The sequence below is a fragment of the Lissotriton vulgaris genome, chromosome 9, assembly GCF_964263255.1.
Source record: "Lissotriton vulgaris chromosome 9, aLisVul1.2, whole genome shotgun sequence".
Taxonomy (NCBI): domain Eukaryota; kingdom Metazoa; phylum Chordata; class Amphibia; order Caudata; family Salamandridae; genus Lissotriton; species Lissotriton vulgaris.
The window spans coordinates 1,117,518,771-1,117,542,246 of record NC_141697.1 but is presented as its reverse complement, the minus strand read 5'-3'; the positions used below and the strand labels follow the sequence as shown (position 1 = coordinate 1,117,542,246).

The following is a 23,476-nucleotide window of genomic DNA, read 5'->3' as shown; positions in this document are numbered from 1 at the left end:
GATGGCGCCGTTATGGGACACAAAATCACTAGGGAACTTGAGGTCCAGTAGGGGTTTCTCGCGATGGGACCAAATCGGGATTTCTGTGGTGGGAGACCTTTGGGACAAGGGCTCGGTGGTAGAGTTCCCACAATTACAACAGCAGTATGGTCTAGGGCCCACTGAGACGTACAGGTATGTGCAAATCCGGCACGCACTGCTACACACAATTCCACCTGACACCACACTCCCGGAATCGTCCCCACTAGAAGACAGGTTACTGACGGATTTTATGGAACAGAAGGCAACCTCTCTCACATACAAAAAACTGGTCAACAACCTGCCAGACCCCACGCAGAAACTTAGGGAGAGATGGGTTGGGGAACTGGGTGACATGGACGACACAGAATGGAACGAGGCGCTTGCATCACCAAGAGAAGTGGGTATATCGGCTAGGTTCAGGCTGGTGCAGCTTAAAATTCTACACCGCACGTATTACACCAGGACACTCCTACACAAGATACAGCGGGCACCACACCCCTTCTGCCTGAGAGGATGCGGGGAGGAGGGAACTTTACTCCACACACTGTGGGATTGCCCACTAATCCAAAATGTTTGGAGACAAATTATGCGCACAGTCTCCCAAGCCCTCGAGGTATCACTCATACCTGAGCCCCGTAAATGTCTGCTGAACGTTTGGGACCCTACTGACCTGAACAGATACGAACAATTATGGGTCACATTGGCTGTAACAGTGGCCAAGAGAGACATCGCACAAAAATGGGGTGCTCCGGAATTACCTACGGTGTCTGGGTGGATTAGGAATATGGACCTTCTAATGGTGAAGGAGAGGGCGGTGTACGTACTGCGGGCCTGCCCACGAAAATTGAATAAAGTGTGGATGCCGTGGAATAAATACAGGGGGGAACCATGCACACCCTTGCCGGAGAGTGACGACTTAGAGTCGGAGGAAGATGAAGACTAAAAGGGGCAAACTTGTATATTGAACCCGGGTTTGATGTTGGGGTGGAGTGAGAAATTGCTAATGCCTTTAAAAATGTACTGACATTGTGCAATGTACAACAAGTAACTGTGAAAGGGTGCGACACTCTACTGAAACGATGACATTAGTTTAGTTTTCTAATTACAGAACTTTTCTTCTTTCTGTTAGTTAAAATTGGTAAGAACAGATTGCTGTATCGTAACTGGGCAGATTGCACATAGGAATAGGATATGATGTACTGTTGAATGAGACTTTATGCAAAAGAGCTGCTCTTATTTCTTGCATATCCGTAATGTGGAGTTATTCACAAACGTTAGACTGTGGTATTTTTTATACGTGGCTTTGCTACGACCATGTACTGATATGAACCCACTGATCACAAATGTTACTGTGAATAACTTTTCTGCCCTCCTGACAAAGTATTTAAAAAAAAAAAAAAACGGACGGCGCTTTATTTTTTATCACGGCAACCACGTTTGGTTGCATGATTCATTCTCTATGTCTGTGTGTTTGATGCATAGCGCTACCGCTCCAACACACTCCAGTGGGACTAGTACTAGCGCTGCGCTATTAAATAAATACAAAAATAAATTGGTAAGTTACTTTCCAAATCATTAGTGTAATTACGTATACGGTCAGATACAGCTGACATTCTTACAGTGCAGACCCATCTCTTACACAGCGGTTGAACAAACTCCCAAACCTGCCTCCAAATCAGTTTCAGGTAAGCACTCGTGAAGTGATTAAGAGGCGTAGGTGCCACTGCAGAGTCCCTCGGTTTTACTGTCTCGTTGTCCTGTGTGGGGTTGCTGTGCAGAGGGCATATGCGTACAGATGTCCCACTCCCACGACTTCCAATGCCCTCTCCTCTCATGCTGCTTCAGTTGTGCATAGGCTGTGTGTTCTTTAGGTGCACGGTGCTCATGTTCTGTGTGAACCGTCTCTGCATTTGATACATGCTGTTTCGGTTTTGTATGGGCTGTGTTTGTTTTTGGTGCACGCTGCCCTGACTGTGTGCACTGTCCACCACATCCATCATAATCTCCACCATAACCTCCACATCCACCACGACATCCACCTCCACATCCACCGTGACATCCACCGCCACATCCACCACCACCACATCCACCACATCCACCACCACCACATCCACCACCACCGCATCCACCACCACCGCATGCACCACCACCACCACCGCCACATCCACCACCACCACATCCACCACATCCACCACCACCACATCCACCACCACCGCATTCACCACCACCGCATGCACCACCACCACCACACCCACCACCACTTCATCCACCACCACATCCACTACAACCACCACCCCATCCACCGCATCCACCACCGCATCCACCACCGCATCCACCACCGCATCCACCACCGCATCCACCACCGCATCCACCACCGCATCCACCACCGCATCCACCACCGCATCCACCACCGCATCCACCATCACATCCACCATCACATCCACCATCACATCCACCATCACATCCACCATCACATCCACCACCACATCCACCATCACCTCCACCATCACCTCCACATCCACCATGAAATCCACCACCACCACATCCACCACCGCCACATCCACCACCACCACCACCACATCCACCACCACATCCACATCCACCACCACCACCACCACATCCACATCCACCACCACCACCACATCCACCACCACCACCACATCCACCACCACTTCCACCGCATCCACCACCACATCCACCACCACCACCACATCCACCACCACATCCACCACCAGGTGCAAATGCAATGTTCTTGGATTTTCGTCACAATAAAATACACTGAACATAATCTTCACAAAATTTAATTACAAACGTTTAAGCTATTGCCATTTATAAATTACAATAAATTTTATTTAAGTATTAATTATTTACAAAATTAAAAGCCATTGTTATTTGCAATATCAATACATCTAAGTCACGTAAAGACAACACACATTGCATTACAAATGCTATAGGTGTCACATTTGCGAAAGTTAAAACTATTGACATTGTAACTGACAAAGCTATTACTTTTGCTAGTTTCAAAACCAACACATAAATAAAAAAAAGTGTCATTTACAATACCAATTGCTCAAACTTTCCTAATGCGAGACCTATTGCATTTCCAATGCTTGTTAGGTTTTCAAACTATGGCCCTGCTTTTTTTGCATCCGCATGTGTAACACACCTTTGTAATTTAGCACAAGAAGGGCCGAATATACTATTATGCGCACTGAAAGGCATTGTAATGTACTAATCCGTGTCTTTGGTGTAGAGTAAGAAAAGAGGCAGCCACCAGAACAGATGTGTAGAATCTAGAAATGGAAGGAACCACAGAGAAGACGAGCAGAGAGAGAGGGAAAACAAGCGTAATCAAGTAGAGTGAAAATCACATTGCACCCGACAGAGGCATTTAGGGGCATATTATCAAGAAAGGGGTTAAAATGATCGCATCTTTAGTGGCGCAGCGATAATGGGCTTGATAAAATGCCCTTGAGAATTCCAATAGAAGCCCAGGTTCACACAAGAACATGGGCTTCTATTGGAATCTCAAGGTCATATTATCAAGCACATTATCACCGCTTTAGCGGCAGTTTCCTGTTTCTAAAGTGTCGATAATTTTAGCGCCGTTCTCGATAATATGCCCCTTGGTTTTCTATATGGCGTGGGACAGGTAGGCAACGAAAATGAACAAGAGTGGGATTGACATGAGTATGGTGTGTAAAGTGTAAGTTGACCCGAGCTACAGATGCAGGAAAGACCAGCATCAGAAGGAGCAGGAAGTCTGAGATAGTTACAGTAGTCCAGACTGGTAAGTGAGCTTTAGTACATACTGTAGATCCATTGGTGATGCCGGATGTTATCAGGCAGTATCTCTTAAATGGCTAGTCAAGCAGTGCCAGCTTAAGAATTTGGGGGGCCCTGGGCAAGAAATATTTTAGGGGGGCCTCTATGGTACAACTTTCAATTTTATTACCCATTTTTTGATAATTCAAGCAATGTTGGCTAACAATATTGAAATATACTTTAATAGCTAAGCATCAAAAATACACAAAACTGAGCTACGGTGCAAATGTTCTTTCCCAGGGGGCCCCTTGGAATGTGGGGGCCTGGTAAATGTCCTACTTTACCCATGCCTTAAAACGTTTCTGCTTCTGGTAACCGGAACCCTTAGGGGACATGTGACCACCATACCCTGATTATCGCTGGCAAATACGGACAGGTGCACCTGTGCCTTCGAACAGCCTTATCTCCGAAACTCTGGGCTTTTGCCGATGGATGAAACCGTTCCAGATTTGGGGGTAAGCAGCCTCCTGCAGAAACTAGGGTAGCAGGGAAAATGCATATGTCACTTTATAGAGGAGAAAGTGGTGATCTAGGCTCACACAAGGTCGGAGTAGTACACGGAGGGCCATGGAGAATAAAGCACACAATTTTCACATGTGCATTAAGTCCCTACCAGTGGTTCCCAAACTGTGCGCCGCGGCACCCCAGTGCGCCATCAAAACTTGTCAGGGGCGCCGCGAAAAGATGTTCACCAAGCACACAGTTTAGGAACCGCTGACTGACAAGAAGGGTAATACCGGGGGTGAAGGTCAGGATGCTGCACACATTCTGATACAGACTCTGCATATGGTAGTCAAGCCTCTAGTGACTAGAGGCTTGACTATCATATGTAGAGTCTGTATCAGAATGACGTCTGGAAGCTAATTTTTCATTACCTCGGTTGAAGTTGCACTTTGTTTCCTAATTTGAATACTAAATGCCCGGCTCTCCATCATATCCTGCAGTTGTTTTAGGTATCTTCTTTTCGTCTCCATCGAACTTAAATGAAGCTTAAAATGTGCACCTCTCCAATCGTTAATCAGTGCAATATGCTTTTTTTTTTTTTTTTTTTACAGTTTTTGGAATGCTGCTTTCGCATTTCTGCATTACGAGAGAGTACCGTCCCATCCTTCCATACAAAGCGCTTCGCAGCCTCCTCAGGAGAGTGGAATGGAGGAGGCATGAGGGCACAGACAGGAGGCATGAAGGCGCGGGCAGGAGGCATGGAGACAGTCAGGAGGCATGAGGGCACAGTCAGGAGGTATGAGTGCACAGACAGGAGGCATGAGGGCAAAGACAGGAGGCATGGAGACACAGGAGGCATGAGTGTACAGACATGAGGCATGAGTACAAAGACAGGAGGCATGGAGACACAGGCAAGAGATATAGGGACACCGTCAGGAGGCACGAGTGCACAGACAGGAGGCATGAGGGCACAGACAGGAGGCATGAGGGCAAATACAGGAGGCACAGCCAGGAGGCATGAGGGCAAAGACAGGAGGCATAGTGACACAGGAGGCATGAGTGCAAATACAGGAGGCATGGAGACAGTCAGAAGGCATGAGGGCACATACAGGAGGTATGAGGGCACAGAGAGGAGGTATGAGGACACAGTCAGGAGTCATGACGACAAAGACAGGAGACATGAGGGCACAGACAGGAGGCATGAGTGCACAGACAGGAGGCATGAGGGCAAAGACAGGAGGCATGAGTGTACAGACAGGAGGCATGAGTGCACAGACAGGAGGCACGAGTGCAAAGACAGGAGGCATGGAGACACAGGCAAGAGATATAGGGACACCGTCAGGAGGCATGAGGGCAAATACAGGAGGAATGAGGGCACAGACAAGAGATATGGGGACACCGTCAGGAGGCATGAGTGCACATACAGGAGGCATGAGGGCAAATACAGGAGGCATGAGGGCACAAACGAGATATAAGGACACCATCAGGAGGCATGAGGGCACAGACAGGAGGCATGAGGGGAAAATACAGGAGGCATGGAGACACAGACAGGAGGCATGAGTGCACAGACAGGAGGCATGAGGGCAAACACAGGAGGCAAGGAGACAGTCAGGAGACATGAGGGCACAGACAGGAGGTATGAGGCACAGAGATGAGGCATGAGGACACAGTCAGGAGGACAAAGACAGGAGGCATGGGTACACAGTAGCCATGAGGGCACAGGCAAGAGGCATGAGGACACAGACAGGATTTATGAGGGCACATACAGGAGGCATGAGGGCAAATACAGGAGGCATGGAGACACAGTCAGGAGGCATGAGTGCAAAGACAGGAGGCATGAGGGCAAATACAGGAGGCGTGAGGGCACAGACGAGATATAGGGACACAGCCAGGAGGCATGAGGGCACAGCCAGGAGGCATGAGGGCACAGACAGGAGGCATGAGGGCAAATACAGGAGGCATGGAGACAGTCAGGAAGCATGAGGGCACAGACAGGAGGCATGAGGGCAAATAGAGGAGGCGTGAGTGCACAGACAGGAGGCATGAGGGCAAATACAGAGGCATGGAGACAGTCAGGAGACATGAGGGCACAGACAGGAGGTATGAGGGCACAGAGAGGAGGCATGAGGACACAGTCCAGAGTCGTGAGGACACCGACAGGAGGCATGGGTACACAGTTAGTAGTCATGAGGACACAGACAAGAGGCATGAGGACACAGACAGGATTTATGAGGGCACATACTGGAGGCATGAGGACACAGGCATGGGCGCACAGTCAGGAGGCATGAGGGCAAAGACAGGAGGCATGAGGACATAGTCACAAGGCATGAGGGCACAGACAGGAGGCATGAGGACACAGTCAGGTGGCAGGAGGACACAGGCAGGAGGCATGAAGATATTGTCGGGAGGCATGAGGGCACAGAAAAGAGAGAAGGACACAGACAGTCGGCAGGAACACACATACAGTAGGCAGGAACACACAGAAAAGAGGCAAGGATACACGGGAAGTAGACTAGAACACACAGGTAGGGCATGAGGGTGTCCCTCCAATCAGTCATGTCAATTGTCATTGACACTGCGTGGAGGTCCGCTGTGAATAGGATTGGATTACATCTATGATTACAATACCTTAATCTACTTCATCCCAATTATTTTCAGGGAGAAAAATGAAATCACTCCCGAGGCAGGGCGTGCATCCCCCCTGCCCACCAAAGAAGTAGCATAATGGGGAGCCACAACCACTGGTCAATAGGTTAAGGGAGCCGCAGGTTGAAAGAGTTTGGGAATAGCTGCCCTAACCCTTTGAAATCACACTCATCCTTTGCTCCTTTTCGACAATTTTGCTCCTGGCACTTGTGGATCCAAGGCAGGACCATCTTCACAGTAATGTATGGGAGTAGTAATGGTGAGCGTGTGGGTTTTTTCATAAGATGGTTGCTTGCTCCTCTCCCGGCGGTGCATATGCATATGTCTGTCCCTCTGCACTAACGAATCAGCCGCCACAAACCGTTACTATGCTCGTAGCTGGTGTATAGAAAATATCCACCCTCCACTATAGTGTATAGCAAAAATGGTCTGTACTTTCTGACACGCATCTTTGTTCTCTCCTGGGGGGGAGAGGAACCAAGCGGAGGGGGAGGGCGGGTTACAAAATAGTTAGCCAGGAAAATTAACAAGCATTGAAAATGCAATAGGTCTCGCCTTTGATTAAGTTAAAGCCATTAGCTTTGCTAATGGTATTGTATTCTAGCTTTGCATTATTTAGTGTATATTTGTGATATGTGCATATATTTGCCCTCCCCTAGCCCCTTTTGTATGCTTCATGCTATCGTAACCACTCACTATACGAACATACATACTATTCATCTGTTCATTCACCTCCCAAATCTGAAACACTGCTCTTTTCCTACTAAATGCTATGCTTTAAACTACTACACAGCTAACAAAACAATTCTAACTACATACAACTACAACATATCACAAATATACACTAAATAATGCAAAACTAGAATACAATACCATTAGCAAAGCAAATGGCTTTAACTTAATCAAAGGCGAGACCTATTGCATTTTCAATGCTTGTTCATCTTCCTTCCTGAATTTTAGATTCCTGTACATTTCATATCTAGGCTGTCAAGGAGTTTCAAAGTTTTGTCATCTGTACTGAGCGTGCTGTTTCACTGTTCCCTTGGGTGGCTTTGTGTACAATGGAGAGTGTATTAAAGGCAGAAAGTGTGGCTATTGGCTGCCAGTGCAGTGCTTAAAGCACTGGTTTTATAAGTTCCCCCGAATGGAGTTATAGTAGTAGTCTTGCTGCAGTGGTTTTTAATCATTTGTAGCGTTTGTAGTATGAAGGAGCACGCACCAAGGAATAAGTAGTTTGCGCAATCTACCCGTGTTATCAAGAGGCTGAGAAGGGTCTGTAGTTTCTGGCGATAACCTCGGTCCAGGAAAATGCATCGTACTGTTTACATTGTGTAGAAGGCGATCTTAGCGATCTAACTGAAGTGGGGTCAAGGATAGGTTTGAGTCGATTGTCACTCCAAGTTTTTTTACTCTGTCGCTGGTGGAGCTTCCAGTTCTTTGAGCCATGTTTAGTGGAAGTTGATAGTGGTTCCGTTGTCCACTGGCCATGATATGTTTTTTTGCAGCATGGACTTAAAGATGGCTACCCATCATCCATTTATCGAATGCACAGAGGCACTCATCAAGTCTAAAAGTGGTTTTGTATTTACGGTTTTCTAGTTTTGTGGTAATTTGCTTTTCATCTGTGTAGCTGTACCATGTGAGGTTGACAGATTTGATCAGGTCTAGTAAAGGGGGTGCTGTAGAAGTTGATCGAGTTGTGGTGAAATGGTTGAGCCTAGTGGGACACTGCAGTGCAGGGCATGAGGATCTGTAGTGAATGGCTGCATTCTTACCAGGCATTGTCTGTCAGTGAGATAGATAGTAATCCGTTTTATGGTGTTTCCTGGTTTGGCTGGCATCTCTAGACATTGTCTAGGTGCTGATCAATCTCAAACTGATAAGTATCTCTGTGAGGAATCCGTTCATCCTTCGTGCCGAACACCCACCGTAGGAAGCATAACATATATTCACACACCAGGATGGAGCACGCCCTGCAACAATCCGGCTCTATCGTGCAGGTGCACGTTTGTGCATTTTCGGTCATTTTTTATCAAAATAAATGTAATACAATGCTCTTTTGCAGCATCCCACAGAAATGAAACAATACAGAACGGTTTGTATGAAAGTACTCCGCATACCCCAGCACACGTAAATTCAATAAATGACAGTTTTCGATGTTATTCACATATAACACAACAAATCAATCAGTTGATTCTTTCTTCTTCTTTTAATTTCTCTTCAAGCTTTTAGTGAGTGAACTGTTCCCAAGCCAACACATGTTTCGACGCCTCAGTAAGTTTGTACATGCGACTTGTTCACGGCTAGGTAAAAGATAATATGAAATCTCACATTACTCATTATCCACATCCATTTGTTTTCTCCAAACAAATGTGCTCCCAGGGAATCTGCAAGTGACTGAGTTCAAATTGTGTATTCGCACATTCTAAATCAGTGCTTGTGCATGCATGTAGTTGTTTAGTGACTTTTAGAATTAGATATAATACAAAATGAAAAAGGTTGACAAATGTGTCAGTCATTACAACATAGCACACGCTGCCATGACATCGTGAGATTATGTGATGAAATATAGTTGTATAGTTATATTTGCAACAATTGCCATTGTGTCACCCAGTGACAAGACGTGAAACACTACCGCAATCTCCAAACTTAGACCTCTCTAGTGTCCAAGTTAAAGTTGTATCTCAAATGAGAAAAAAAAACCTGAACGGAATTCACTAAATTGCAGTCTGTAAGTGAAGTAAAAAACTCTGCTGGTCATATTTATAAATTGCTGTGCTGTACTTCGTCTCTAGATATCGCTATGATTTTACTTTTGATTTTCTCAGGAACTACTGAACGGATTTACACCATTTAACAAAAAGCACAATCTGCAAACCGAACTCTACCTCTCTGCCAAATTTGGTGTAATTCTGTTCAGCCGTTCGGGCTGTAGCCTGGCTAAAGGTCCCTATGGAAAATTGCATGGGGAAAACACCTTTTGGGACCCCCCTTTTTTTCTTGGCCCCCGCTTGACGAATCACCCCCAAACTTTCAGGGAAGGAGCGGAGCAGGCCATTTTCTTGGAGAAATTCGTGAAGATTCCTCCACCGGCGCCAAAGTTATTCCAAATAGAATGTTGTGGATTTCCCAGGACCCAGGACCCCTGAGGTGGATTGCAGGAAGTGCCAAGAAATTGGGGGCATTAATTTGAGTCTGTGTCCCATACACCTGTATACGGGACCTCGTGAACAGCAACATCCACAATGCAGTGCTTCCTGGGCGGTGCAGCGCAATTAAGGCACTCATCTGTGGGAGGAGGAGTCGAGAGACTGTTGTAAAGGGAGTGGTCTCTGGAGCCCACAAATTTTCACTTGCCTGTGGGACCGGCACTGATGACGGCCATTCCGGCCAGAAACGCGTCTGCCACAGTGTTTCACAGACTACAGGAGTGCGTGTACATTAAGCCAAATAAATCCTTCATTGTAGCCCGGAGCATGTGTTCCGGTGATTTCTTCTTGAGGTCAGCATTGGTGGTTTGTGTGTAGCCGGCTTTTCGCTGATACCGGCAAGGGGCACGCCCTCCCGGTCTAGAGCTCCGCGAGATCAGCAAACAAATGGAGTACGAGGAGTACATTGCGCCCCCCCCCAAGCAGAGGTATTCCCCAATTGGTGTGTATCTGCACGAGGGGAGAGAGGAGGAGGCATCAAGCTGCCTGATGAGTGCTCTAATGAAGGTTTTGGCCGGACCATTAATACCCAGGACCCCTGAGGTGGAATGCAGGAAGCGCCAAGCAATTGGGGGCAGTAATTTGAGTCTGTGTCCCATACACCTGTATGCGGGACCTTGTGAACTGCAACATCCACAATGCAGTGCTCCTGGGCAGTGCAGCGCAGCACAATTAAGACACTCACCTGTGGGAGGAGGAGTCGAGAGACTGCTGTAAAGGGAGTGGTCTCTGGAGCCCACGAATTTTCACTTGTCTGTGGGACCGGCACTGATGACGGCCATTCCGGCCAGAAACGCGCCTGCCACAGCGTTTCACAGACTACAGGAGTGCGTGTACATTAAGCCAAATAAATCCTTCATTTTAGCCCGGAGCATGTGTCCCGGTGATTTCTTCTTGAGGTCAGCATTGGTGGTTTGTGCGTAGCTGGCTTTTCGCTGATACCGACAAGGGGCATGCCCTCTCGGTCTGGAGCTCCGCGAGATCAGCAAAGAAATGGTGGAGTACGAGGAGTACATCGCGGCGCCCCCTCCAAGCAGAGGTATTCCCCAATTGGTGTGTATCTGCGGGAGGGGAGAGAGGAGGCGGCATCAAGCGGCCTGATAAGGGCTCTAATGAAGGTTTTGGCCGGACCATTAATGCCCAGGACCCCTGAGGTGGAATGCAGGAAGCGCCAATAAATTGGGGGCATTAATTTGAGTCTGTGTCCCATACACCTGTATGCGGGACCTCGTGAACTGCAACATCCACAATGCAGTGCTCCTGGGCAGCGCAGCGCAGCGCAGCGCAGCGCAATTAAGACACTCACCTGTGGGAGGAGGAGTTGAGAGACTGCTGTAAAGGGAGTGGTCTCTGGAGCCCACGAATTTTCACTTGCCTGTGGGACCGGCACTGATGACGGCCATTCCGGCCAGAAACGCGTCTACCACAGCGTTTCACAGACTACAGGAGTGCGTGTACATTAAGCCAAATAAATCCTTCATTTTAGCCCAGAGCATGTGTCCCGCTGATATCTTCTTGAGGTCCGCATTGGTGGTTTGTGTGTAGCCGGCTTTTCGCTGATACCGGCAAGGGACACGCCCTCTTGGTCTGGAGCTCCGCGAGATCAGCAAACAAATGGTGGAGTATGAGGAGTACATTGCAGCGCCCCCCAAGCAGAGACATTCCCCAATTGGTGTGTATCTGCGGGAGGGGAGAGAGGAGGCGGCATCAAGCGGCCTGATCAAGGCTCTAATGAAGGTTTTGGCCGGACCATTAATACCCAGGACCCCTGAGGTGGAATGCAGGAAGCGCCAAGAAATTGGGGGCATTAATTTAAGGACTTCAGGCAGTTGCAGTAAAATTCAAACAAACCTCGCTGTATTGCTACATTCCTTCGATATCCTAAGCATGAATGTATTTTTGCACTGTTACCAAAAATGCAATTTTTTATAAGGCTCATATTGACAAGGGCCAAGAGAAACACAAATTGTGCCTGCAAGTCATTAGCTGTTTGGGTGTGCAACCTATCCTGCTAGTGGGATGAATATTTATGTATATACTCGGTATTACATCATGGCCACTTGTACACCTCACAAAACATTTGCAGTCATTTTAAAAGCCCAGTCCATAGTTGTTGTTTTTCATATCAGCTCTTATTCATATCACCTTATAACGATTTTGACTTTAATTGCTCATTAAGACTAATTTAAAAGAAACAAAAAGCTTTTCTAATTCGAATCCTAGGCATTATAAGTATCTTAAGTGCATTTTTTAAAGACAATGCGCGGAGGCTTTTGATGTTTTTTTTTTTTTATTGGTCGGTGCAGTTCTAGCCAGAGCAAGGATTTCAAACTAGATTTGCTTTGCTCGTCTAATGCAAAACCAAATCATCAATTGTTTGACTTTACTAAAATAATGGTTTTAATTATTTACACATCCTCCTCTCACTGCAACATTGAAGCATGGGACAGTGGATCACCCCACTTTAACAATTGGCTAATTTCATTGAAAGTGACGACATGCTGCCCTTTGACAAGGACCATATCTACACTCAAAGTATTTCTCAAGTGCCAGGGACTACAGTGGCAATTAATGAGGGCCCAGCCACTTTACCCAACAATAACGTTTTGCAAAAAAGAAAACCTAAATAAAGGAAAAATAAAATAAGCACTTACAATGCCAGACTTAGTGGCTTTTTTGTTGTTTGTTCAATCTGTTGAGTACCATTTTATAGAATGCAAAATATTATTTCTGGCATTATTATGCAAAGAAATCGGAACTGCAGGAAAACCAAGTGGTCTGGGTCTCCAACCACTGGGTCGCTTTGTGAGAAAATACCAGATCTCGCCATGCCCAGGCAACTGTATTTGCACTGTTCTCTCCTGGCTCCGATAATGAGCATTTGATTCTGAGAAATTCTTTGGTGTCCAACCAATTTGTAATGCGTAAAATAAATAGCTCTTAATGTAATAGGGAAATGGGGGAAAAAACCCTCCAGACCTTCTTCTTAGGTTGCAAAAAGTTCACGTTTCTTTGTTATTTATTTACGGTTTCAGTGATCAGCTCAATAGAGATAAAAGGCTTACCTATGACCTTTTATCTGTGCTCACAGTACCCGATTGGCTTTCAGTGAGGCAAAGAGGTGTAAAAAATATTTTTTCTTGCGTTCTTTCAAATGCTGAGACTAAAAAAAAAGGCAAAGATGTAACATTTTAGTGTATGTAATATGGTAGACTTTTGCTTCTTTGCATGTTCGCAGACACACAGCCATTAGAAAGCTCACACAGTTCGAGCCACCACTAATTAAAGAAGTGCCTGAGGAATAGTATGGTCGATACTGCAATTATATTGTGGTTTTGAAGTTGCTAAGACCTTGTGATTATAATGAATGTACACAATATACGTACTTATATAACCTTTGAGCGACCCCTTGTCATTCACTGGTCTGTTGTGTCATTCACTTATTTTTGTTTTCCCTACTGCAGCGTCTTTTGCAAAGGGCATATCAGCACAGAAAGTAGTTACTCCCGAGCCATGGCCTGTTATGGCAATGTGTTCTTTTAGAAACCCAACAAATATTTTTGATTTCAGCCATTTAGTGTTATATTGGTGCAGGCTCTGCAGCTCCCCCAACAATAAAGTTGTACAAAAAGCAGGGCTTGAACACGCAAGATGGCTGACAGGGCGCTTCCTTAAGGAGCTCCTCACGAACCTGTCAATATCCTGCTTAATCCTGTTGCATAAGCTGCAATATTAGTGGATCCAGATGGAAACACTGTTGGGGGACCCAATCTGCCCTCCTGTAGTGCTGAAACATCTGGGCAGCAGAGGCAGAACGCTGTGTGTGCAGATGCCAGGAGCGGCATATCCAGGTAAATCGCAATTTGGGGCCTTCCTCGTCTGACATCCGCCGTGCGGAACTATACTGGAGCCCTGACCCTCGTGCAGAATCCTGAAGGATGCCGGGATAGGTGAAGGAGCGTGCCCGCAGTTCCTGGGCCACTTTCTGGGCCCGTTGCTGATGGCAGTGTGAGAGGATCGGGGGTGGTCTGCCAGTGCCTCTGCTGGTGTGTGGACGCCAGCCGGCTGCCACCTCCCATTTCCCTGAAGGTGACGCTGCCATGCCAGGAGGTCGGCCAATTGAGGATTGAGGTCACGGTCTCCGAAAACGGCAGGGGGAGAAGGAGTAGTGGGCCCTGAATGTGCGCATTTCTGTTAGGCTGGCTGTCTATGACATGCACACTTGAATATCTCCAATCTGTTCTTTGGAAATATCTGCAGGGCTCAGAAGCACGGGCTCCCAGTCTGTGCTCAAGTGTGAAACCGGCCTGCTCCGCCCATTCCCAGCACTTCTCTCATGCTGGGAGTAATAGCATGATAGAAGCACTCGGATTGCGTGGTGAACTGGGGGCCTGTGCTCATGGGAACTGCAGAGCCAGGAGCAGAGGGGCAGTGTGCTTTGGGAGCAAAAGGTAAATGTATATAAAACAAATTATGTATTTTTCCCAACACTGCCCCCAGCAATGCCCCACCGCGTAGGATGGGCACCAGCTGAGACTGTCTTACTGCATAAAGCGGCTCCCTCTTGGGGGGGAGCTCCTTGTTAGCGCCACAAGATATGTATACGATGCATATGAAGCCTGGTGGCCTCTGTGCCTCTTTGGCAGATGCTCTGACAGACTACATGGAAGACAACTGGGATACCACAACTAGCAGAGCAAACGGGAGGCCATGAAGGCGGTATTGTAAGCTGCTAGCATAAGGGTAACGTGTGGCATACACAAACAGTTGGAGCTGGAAATGAGGAACAACTGGCATCGCTAAGAGAGATGCTCACGGTGGAGGATAGGCAGGTACACAGCGGAAATGTCGCACTCCTTGAGAAGAATTGGATAAATACATGCTCACACAATATAGGCAACTCCTACACCCGGAGGTTGACAAACCAAGGACACTCCTAGCCTGATCACTTCCACAGGAGCAGGAAGCATCGCCTATTTTACACCTCCGGGACCAGGGTGGGGGAGGGTTGGTGGGGCAGATGGTTACGGCACGACAGGATATTCTGCAGACCTATTAGGCACATCTCAGGGTGGTGTACAGGGCTAGAGAACCCAGTAAATGGGATGCAGTGGATGTATTTCTTTGCAAGCAGACTTGCGGTGGAGGGCGTGCAATACCTGGACACAGACCTCCTTCTGAAGGAGCTGCGGGGTGGGCCATAAAGGAACTCAATAGGTCAAAGGCACTGGGAGTGACTTCTACCAAACCCACTCTGTACTCCTCTTGGAGCGGTTATTAGAAGCATTCCAGGTGGTGAGAAGGAAGATTAACCCCATCCTCCCCTCCATTCAAGAGAGAAAGATATGCCTATTGCTTAAACCTGGAGGGTGTGCGGCGTACCCATCAGCGTACAGGCCACTCACCATGGTCAATTCTGACATTAAGGTGCTCCGCAAGTTGTTAGCGACCAGGCTCCGAAGGGTGATATGCAATGTAGGACATGATCAAGGTAGATCAAGGGTCGGAGTACAGCTCTCAATACACATAGATTGACACGTGTGGCATGAAGTCGCTGACTATGAGCAGGAAATGGCACTTGTGCCCATCAACCTAGAAAATGCCTATGATAAGTATGTTTACTGGCTGTGCTGAAGGTAATTAATTTTGGACCCTCCTTTTGTGACTGGGTGAGGTTACTATACACGGCACCGCTGGCCAGGGTTCGGGTGGGTGCTTTGGTGATGGAAAACTGGTCGTTGGGGGAGAGACGCCCATCGGGTTTCCCCATGGGGGCGTGGCTTGGATGCCGAGGAGGTAGGCAGCGTGAGCTCGGAGCTCCGTGCCCGATCCCGGTAAATATCCTGAAAATCTGATCGGACCCCGAGGTGATCGACATCATTCGGTACTGGAAGGTACTGCGGAGGGTCCGGTGCCCACGGTGGATGACGCCGAGCCATTCCACAGCAGTATTTCGACTTTGAAAGTTGAACCCAGGCGAGAAGTCGCAGACCCTAAAATGGCGGCGGTGGCATGAGACTCGGAGACGACGGAGACATCTGCCCGGAGACCCACTGAGGACTGCTCCCTGACAAATCAGAGGCGCTGGCGATTGTATCGCGCCTCTCCCTAGGTGCCGGAGTGGACCTTGGGCGCACCCTAGGGCGGTGGCTGGGGACCGCCCCCTGGTAGTGGCGACGATAGTGCAGCAGGGACCCAGTGACGGAAGCTTCGGGCCCCTGGCACGACTGGCGCCAGCTGGGCTGACGGTCGTTCAGAGTTCCTGCTTCTTGGAGACAACCTTGGATCCGGGGACCCTGCCGGAGGGCGAAACCCGGCGACGCTCGGAGAACGACCAGGAACATACTCGGAGGCCACCGCTCAGGCCGGCCCAGATGGGGAAGACGAAGGGGAAGGGAGATGGCGCGACCGATACTGAGGCTGCGGAGGGAGCGGAGCGAGACCAAGCGGCATTACAGCGGATGCAAGATCGTATCCTAGAGGCCATCGCCACCACAAAGGACGCCCTACAACAAGATATAGCTCAGGTGGCGACGGGCTTGGGCCTCCTGAAGGCCGACCATGATAAACTTAAGGACAGGGTGAAGTCCGTGGAGATCACGGTTAAGGAATTAGCCCCGGGCCAAGCAACGATGAAGGCCCAGATGACGGATGTGATGGACCGCTTGAAGGTGCTGGAACGGAGGGCCGAAGATGCGGAAAACCGGAACAGGCGCAATAACGTACGCCTAGTGGGCCTGCCGGAAAAAATCGAAGGCGACGACATGGTGGGCTACCTTGATAACTGGCTGCGGACGGAGGTGGCACCGGAAGGATTGTCCCCCTTCTTCTCCCTGGAACGGGCACATAGAGTTCCAGCGCGCCCGCCCGCCTTGGGCCTTCCTCCTCGCCCAGTGGTGTTCAAGTTGCTCCATTACCGGGACAGAGACTGGCTTTTACAGAGGGCGAGAGAGGCAGGGCCCTTCCAAGTGGACAACAACAGAGTCACCATGTTCCCGGACTATACATTTGAGACGCAGCGGCTCCGGGCAAACTTTCTGTCCCTCAAGCGGGAGCTCCGCAAGGAAGGCATCAAGTACTCCCTGTTGTTCCCCGCCAAGCTGAGGGTGGTGGTGGACGAGCAATCACTATTCTTCACGACCTCCGCGGACGCTTGGGACTGGTGGGACACTTATAAAGCAGGAACGGACGGTGCTAAGGCCAGGGAGGAGGAGGCTAAGATGGCGCAACCGGTCAGGCAATCCCAACGGATCAGGAGGAACCGCAGGAGGACCGGGAAACCATCGGTGTCGCAGACGGAGGCGGAGAGGCAGGCGGCGCTACAGGCGGTAGTGGACTTATCCAAGGCCGCCAGGAGTCAATCCGGGAAGGGCACGGAATCAGAGGACCCGGGCACGGGCTCGGAGACGGGACAATCGGAATTTGGTGGAGCCCGGGGCCCTATTGTGACACCGCAGACTTCGGAGGTGATACTAGAGGCGTGTTAAACTGAACTGGTGGAGTGAACTCGTTGGTTGGACACCGGGGCACTGGGCCCGTGGCAGTGGAACGCTATTACTTGAGGTTTTGGGGAGCTGTAATGTGGGGATTGCGGGGTGGAGTGCGCGGGGCTGATTTGCTTTGAGGTTCTATCGCATCGAGCCACGCCTTACTGGCCCCTAAGGTCACCGCAGTGGGGACTGCGACCATTACCACCTTTCCTTGAGGGGTGGTCGGGAGTGTTGGTTTGGATGGGGGTACTTCCAGTTGCAGGGGGGCCTGTCCTGGGGGGGTGGGAGTTGCGAGCAGTTGGGGTTGCTCGGGGGGTAGTTGTTGTTGGGGGGGTTCGGCTTCCTGCTTGGAGAGGGTGGGTGGGTGGGCCCGTGGTCGCGGGACTTGTAAGGACATTGTTCTTTGTTGTCTGGTCCGGTTGTGTAGGGGGGGATGGCTAGTACCGGGGCGTTGAAATGTGTGACCTGGAATGTGCGGGGTATGCAGTCTATGACGCGCAGACATAAAGTCCAGGCGTACCTCAAGCGTAGGGGGGTTCACATAGCGTTCCTGCAGGAGACCCATCTAAATAAGCAGGAAGGGGCTGCTCTGCAAAGGCGCTGGAGGGGGCAGCTATTTTACACGACATTCTCAGCTTTTGCAAGGGGGACACTGATTTGGATACGGGCGGGGGTCCCCTTCCTGGTCACAAAGTCATTGGTGGACCCGGAGGGCAGATATGTGGCGGTGGAGGGGAGGCTGAGAGGCAGGGTGATATCTCTCTGTAATGTGTATGCTCCTAATGTAGACCTGCCCGCCTTCTTGTCTACCATCTCGGGCAAATTGGCGGGTTATTTGGCAGGGCCGGTCCTCTTGGGGGGGGACTTCAACTCGGTTGAGGATGTGTTACTAGATAGGTCCCATCCCCCGCTGCGCGCGTCCCCAGTGCATAGGGTCGCCAAGCGTAGGTTGGAATGGCAGGAGAGCTGGGCCCTCACGGATGCATGGAGGGCGTTGCACCCCACCACTAGGGACTACTCCTTTCACTCGCACCTACATGACCTGCATGTGAGGCTGGATGCGTTTCTTTGTTCGGCGTGTGTGCTCCCCGCGGTGGGAGGGGCGGAATACTTGGCCAGGACGCTATCGGACCACAACCCTTTGTTGATGTCTCTGGACTGGATGGTGACTGTTAACTGCGTGCCAACATGGCGCCTGCAACCTGACACCCTAGATGACTTGTTGTTCAGGGAGGCCCTGGGTGAGCGCATTGAGAGGTACTTTGAGGAGAACAGTGGCTCGGCCTCCACGAGGGCGGTAGAATGGGATGCGTTTAAGGTGGTGGTGCGGGGACACTGTATTGGGCACACGGCTGGGGCTCGGAAAACTCTGTTGGATGACTTAGATAAGGCTGAGGCACGGCTGAGGGACTTAGAGCAGAGGCGCCCGAATCACCCTGAGTTGCAGGAGGAGCTTAGCGGGGCACGGGAGGGGCTGGCGGTAGAGATGGAGCGGCTGCGTAGTTTCGATCACAAGGCGTACATGACGAGGGCGCATGCGGAAGGTGATAAGGCGGGGTCGATGCTGGCTTGGCTCGCTAACCCAGTTCGGAGGGGAGGGCCGATCATGGGGATCCAGGAGACAGGGGAGGAGCCCTGCCACACTCAACCCGGGATCCTGAATAAGTTTCGTGCTTATTATGAGGGGCTCTATGAGAGTGGTGGAACGGGAGGGGCGGAGGAGCTTGAAGAGTTCTTGGACGGGTTACAGATACCACGGGTGGAGGACTCGGAGGCGGAAGAGCTGGGTCGGCCCATCTCTCTTGGAGAAATAGGCTGTGCAGTAAAACAGATGGCCAGAAATAAGACACCGGGACTTGACGGGCTGCCGATCGAATTTTATAGTAAATACCTAGAATTCCTTGCCCCACGGCTGCGCGAGGTGTACAATGAGGCACAGGCGAGGGGTCGACTCCCGGGCTCCATGTGCGAGGCCCTCATGATCCCGCTCTTGAAACCGGGCAGAGAGGGTGCGGCTCTATCCTCGTACCGTCCGTTGTCTATGTTTACGACGGACTACAAGATCCTCACTACAATTCTGGCCAACAGACTGCTGGTACACATGACAAGCCTGGTTCACGGTGACCAGTGTGGTTTCATACCGACACGCAACACCACTCATAACATTCGTAGACTTACGAGACTGATGGGTTCGGACTGGCCGGGTGCCGTCTCCCCATTTGTCCTCTCCATTGATATTGAGAAGGCATATGACAGCCTTGAATGGGGATACTTGTATGAGGTGATGCGCCGCTTCGGGCTGGGGGACGGATACATAAAATGGACCAAGGTCCTGTACTCCGAGGCGGTAGCGAGGGTTCGGGTGGGCACACTGATCTCGAGACAATACCCGATCAGGCGTGGCACTAGGCAGGGTTGTTCCTTATCCCCGCTCCTCTTCGCATTGGCGATGGAACCCTTCGCTGCGGAGGCCAGACTGGGCCGCCACTACGCAGGTTTATCATTTAGGGGAAGGCCGCACTTCATCTCCCTGTATGCAGATGACCTGCTGATGTTTCTGGCCGATGCGGGCCCCGAGCTCCAGGGGGCGCGGCAGCTACTGGAACGGTTCGGCCGGTTGTCGGGCCTGAGGGTCAACTGGCCTAAATCCTGCCTGTTCCCCCTGAGGCCGGGAGAACCGTGCCCACTCACTGCTCAGGAACTCCGGTGGGAGCCGCGTTGTCTACATTATTTGGGGGTCTATGTTTATCATACCCCGACCGACTTACTGGACGGCAACATCACTCGCTGTATTAATGCCCTGCGGGGGTCCATGGACTTCTGGGCGACTCTGCCGCTATCCCTGGCTGGTAGAATCTCCCTGCTTAAAATGATAGCCCTGCCCAGGCTTTTGTACTATTTTAGGACACTCCCGGTATGGATCCCGAGCTCTGTTTTCAAACGCCTGAGGTCGTTGGTCATAGCTTTCTTGTGGGGCACGGGAAGGAGGCGCATAGCGCTCGACACTCTGTTGCGCCCCAAGGATGAAGGAGGTATGGCGGTGCCGGATTTTGAAGGGTATTACCTAGCCGCGCAGCTGCAGATTTTTACTCAGGAGGTGGCGAGAGTATATAGAGGCCCCGAGGACGCGAGGATGGAAGGCACCCCGCGGCACGTTCTGGCGTACATTACGCTACACCAGAAGCTCCGGGTGGGAGACCTGACGGTCGAGGAGCAGACGTTCCGGCTATGCTGGGACCGGGCCCGTAAGCGGGCGGGTGTCCGCCTTATGTATGCCCCCGAAATTCCGCTGGGGATGGTCACCGCCCTCCCACATGGAGGCGACTGGTCGCGCTTGCTAGGATGGGAGGAGGCGGGGATACACATGCTGGGTGATCTCTACGAAGATGGGGTGTTGCTGCCGTTCCAGGACCTGCAGGAGCGATTTGACCTTCCGAGGGGCGACTACTTGCTGCACGCAGCAGTCACGGGCGCTATGCAAGCCCACTGGGGGGAAGGGCTGCAGGAACCGGGCGCCTCGATGGCCTGCCAGTACACTATGATGGCGGCAGGAACTTTTAAGGCTGTCACATGCTTGTACTCCAGGATGCAGCGGGAGGCCTTGCAGCCTTTGGCGGCCCTGAAGGCTAAGTGGGAGCTGGACCTTCAAGTGGAGATACCTGACGCGACCTGGGGCCAGTTGCTAAGGCGGGCACGGAAGAGCTCGAGAAATGCCAGATTTCAATTAATTCACTTCTATGTCATCCACAGGGCATACCTCACCCCCGGGAAAATCCAACAGTATTTTGGGGTGGCCGACGCTGCTTGCCCCAGATGTAACACAATTGGGGCGGATTTGGGCCATATGCTGTGGGATTGCCCCTCACTGGGAGATTATTGGCAGGAAGTTGGGCGGGCCCTTAATGGCGCGACAGATAGGGATATCCAGTTCACTAAAGCGGTTGGCGTCCTTCATTGGTTCCCTCACACGCCTAGGAACAAGACGACTAGTAAATTTATAGATTTGGGGCTTATACTGGCCAAGCGGGAGATCACGCGAAACTGGAAGTCCAGAGTGGGACCCACGTATAAAAGATGGTATGGGGAATGCCTGAGATGGGCCGCATGTGAAAGTACTCTACGGTACCAGATGGCCTGGAGGTTGAATGACGAGAAGGCTCTGGAAAGGGCGACTGCATGGGAAGTGATGGTGCAGGCGCTCCGTGATATGGATGATGAGGGGCAGGAAGGCGAGAGCGAACTGGACCGGGCAGACCCTATCACTACACAGGAGAACACACCTTAGCGAATGACTACTTCCTCCTGCAACACACCGGACACTTTTACACTGTTAACCCAGCGCAGAGCGACCACGGGGGAGGGTGGGTAGGAGGCTGGTTTGGAGAGGTGTTGGGGTACCGAAATTTGGGGAGGGGGAGGGGTGAAAATCACAAAAGCAACCCAGAGATATTTGCCTAATGTAGCGGTCAGACGTTGTAAGGAGTTACGAGAAGAGATCAGGGATGAGGTCACCCACACTGAAGACGAGGTGCACCCCCCGGATGAAGAAGGACTGGACCATACTGATCTTGTAAAAATCGGGTTTCCCCATCACCGCTTCTCTTTGCTTTGACGTAGGAGCCCCTATCGGTCCTATTACAGCAAGAAATGAGAGATTGAGAGATTCCAGTGGGAGACACTGTGAACGTCATATTGCTATATATGGATGAGTCTCTCGTGTATGTCTCCCAAGGACTCTGATGCAACATATGGCGGTTTTTGAAGAGGTCTTTGGCCTGCATGACAATCACAGTAGGACACTTTTATTTCCCCTGAGGGGGATTGGCGAATGTTCCTAGAAAGCATCTGCCGCTGCTTGGTTTCCGATGGGAGACCGTTTCCAATACTTGGGAGTTATGGTGGCCCACACCTTGGCACGACAGACGCAATGTAATAAATAGAGGGTACTGGAGGGCCTTCGGGGGCAGTCAGGTTCTGGAATAAACACGCTTCCTTTCTCTATTATGGGTAGGGTGGCGATAGCCAAGAAGTTCTTCCTTCTGCATTGCTTCTTGCAGTACAAAAATCTTTGTGCCCCCTAGATCAAGGAGTTTTTAAACGCTTGAACAGCTTGCTAATTTTTTAGGTGTGGGCAGGTCGCTGCAGAAGAGCGGCTATGCCAATATTAAAGCGAGATATGTAAGATGTAGAACTAGCATGAACTGACATTCATCACTATTACTATGTAGCCCACTTACAATATGCGGCTAAATGGCTGGCAGATGCAGACAATTGGGAGAAGCGCCTTCTATGAGGCACAACCGTAGGAATTCCACAGTCTCAGCTTCTCAAAAGTGGGGGGAGGGTAGATCAACCTTTTTCCTAATTGGTATGAGACACCGCAACGGTCTGGGAGAGGATAGTCCCCAAAGTCCTCCATAGAGCACCCTTTGAGCGGGAACTACAGCTTTGAGACATGGCTCCATTTCATACAATAGACGCAGACATGTCCATAGAGTGGTGGATGGGATGCCTACTGGCTGGTGATCTCTACCCCAGGGTGGTCTTTATTAATTACCAAGAAGTCCAGGATACCTTTCAGGTCAAGCTGGTCAGTTCCTGCGCTATGCAAAACTAGAGAATAGTGCGAAAGAGGTGTGGTGTACCTTTCTATCAGCTCAAGTGCCATTACGGGTATTGGGTAGGCTTCCTTCCTTGTGGTGAGGGACGCCGCATGATATTGCTCTAGTATGGGGTCATCAGTTGGGGGGGGACTCTCAAAGGCATCACTAATGGCTCAACATTCATGGGAGATGGAATTAGTTAAACATTTCTCGCACGAAGATTGGATTAGAGCCTGTG

At 50.2% G+C, this 23,476-nt stretch overlaps 1 protein-coding gene across 1 annotated transcript in view; it reads left to right on the top strand.

Annotated features, from left to right (window-relative positions):
- CCDC66 (coiled-coil domain containing 66) overlaps positions 1-23,476 on the top strand; it is a 262,436-nt gene that overhangs the window by 149,018 nt on the left and 89,942 nt on the right. The gene's annotated exons all lie outside the window — the stretch shown is intronic.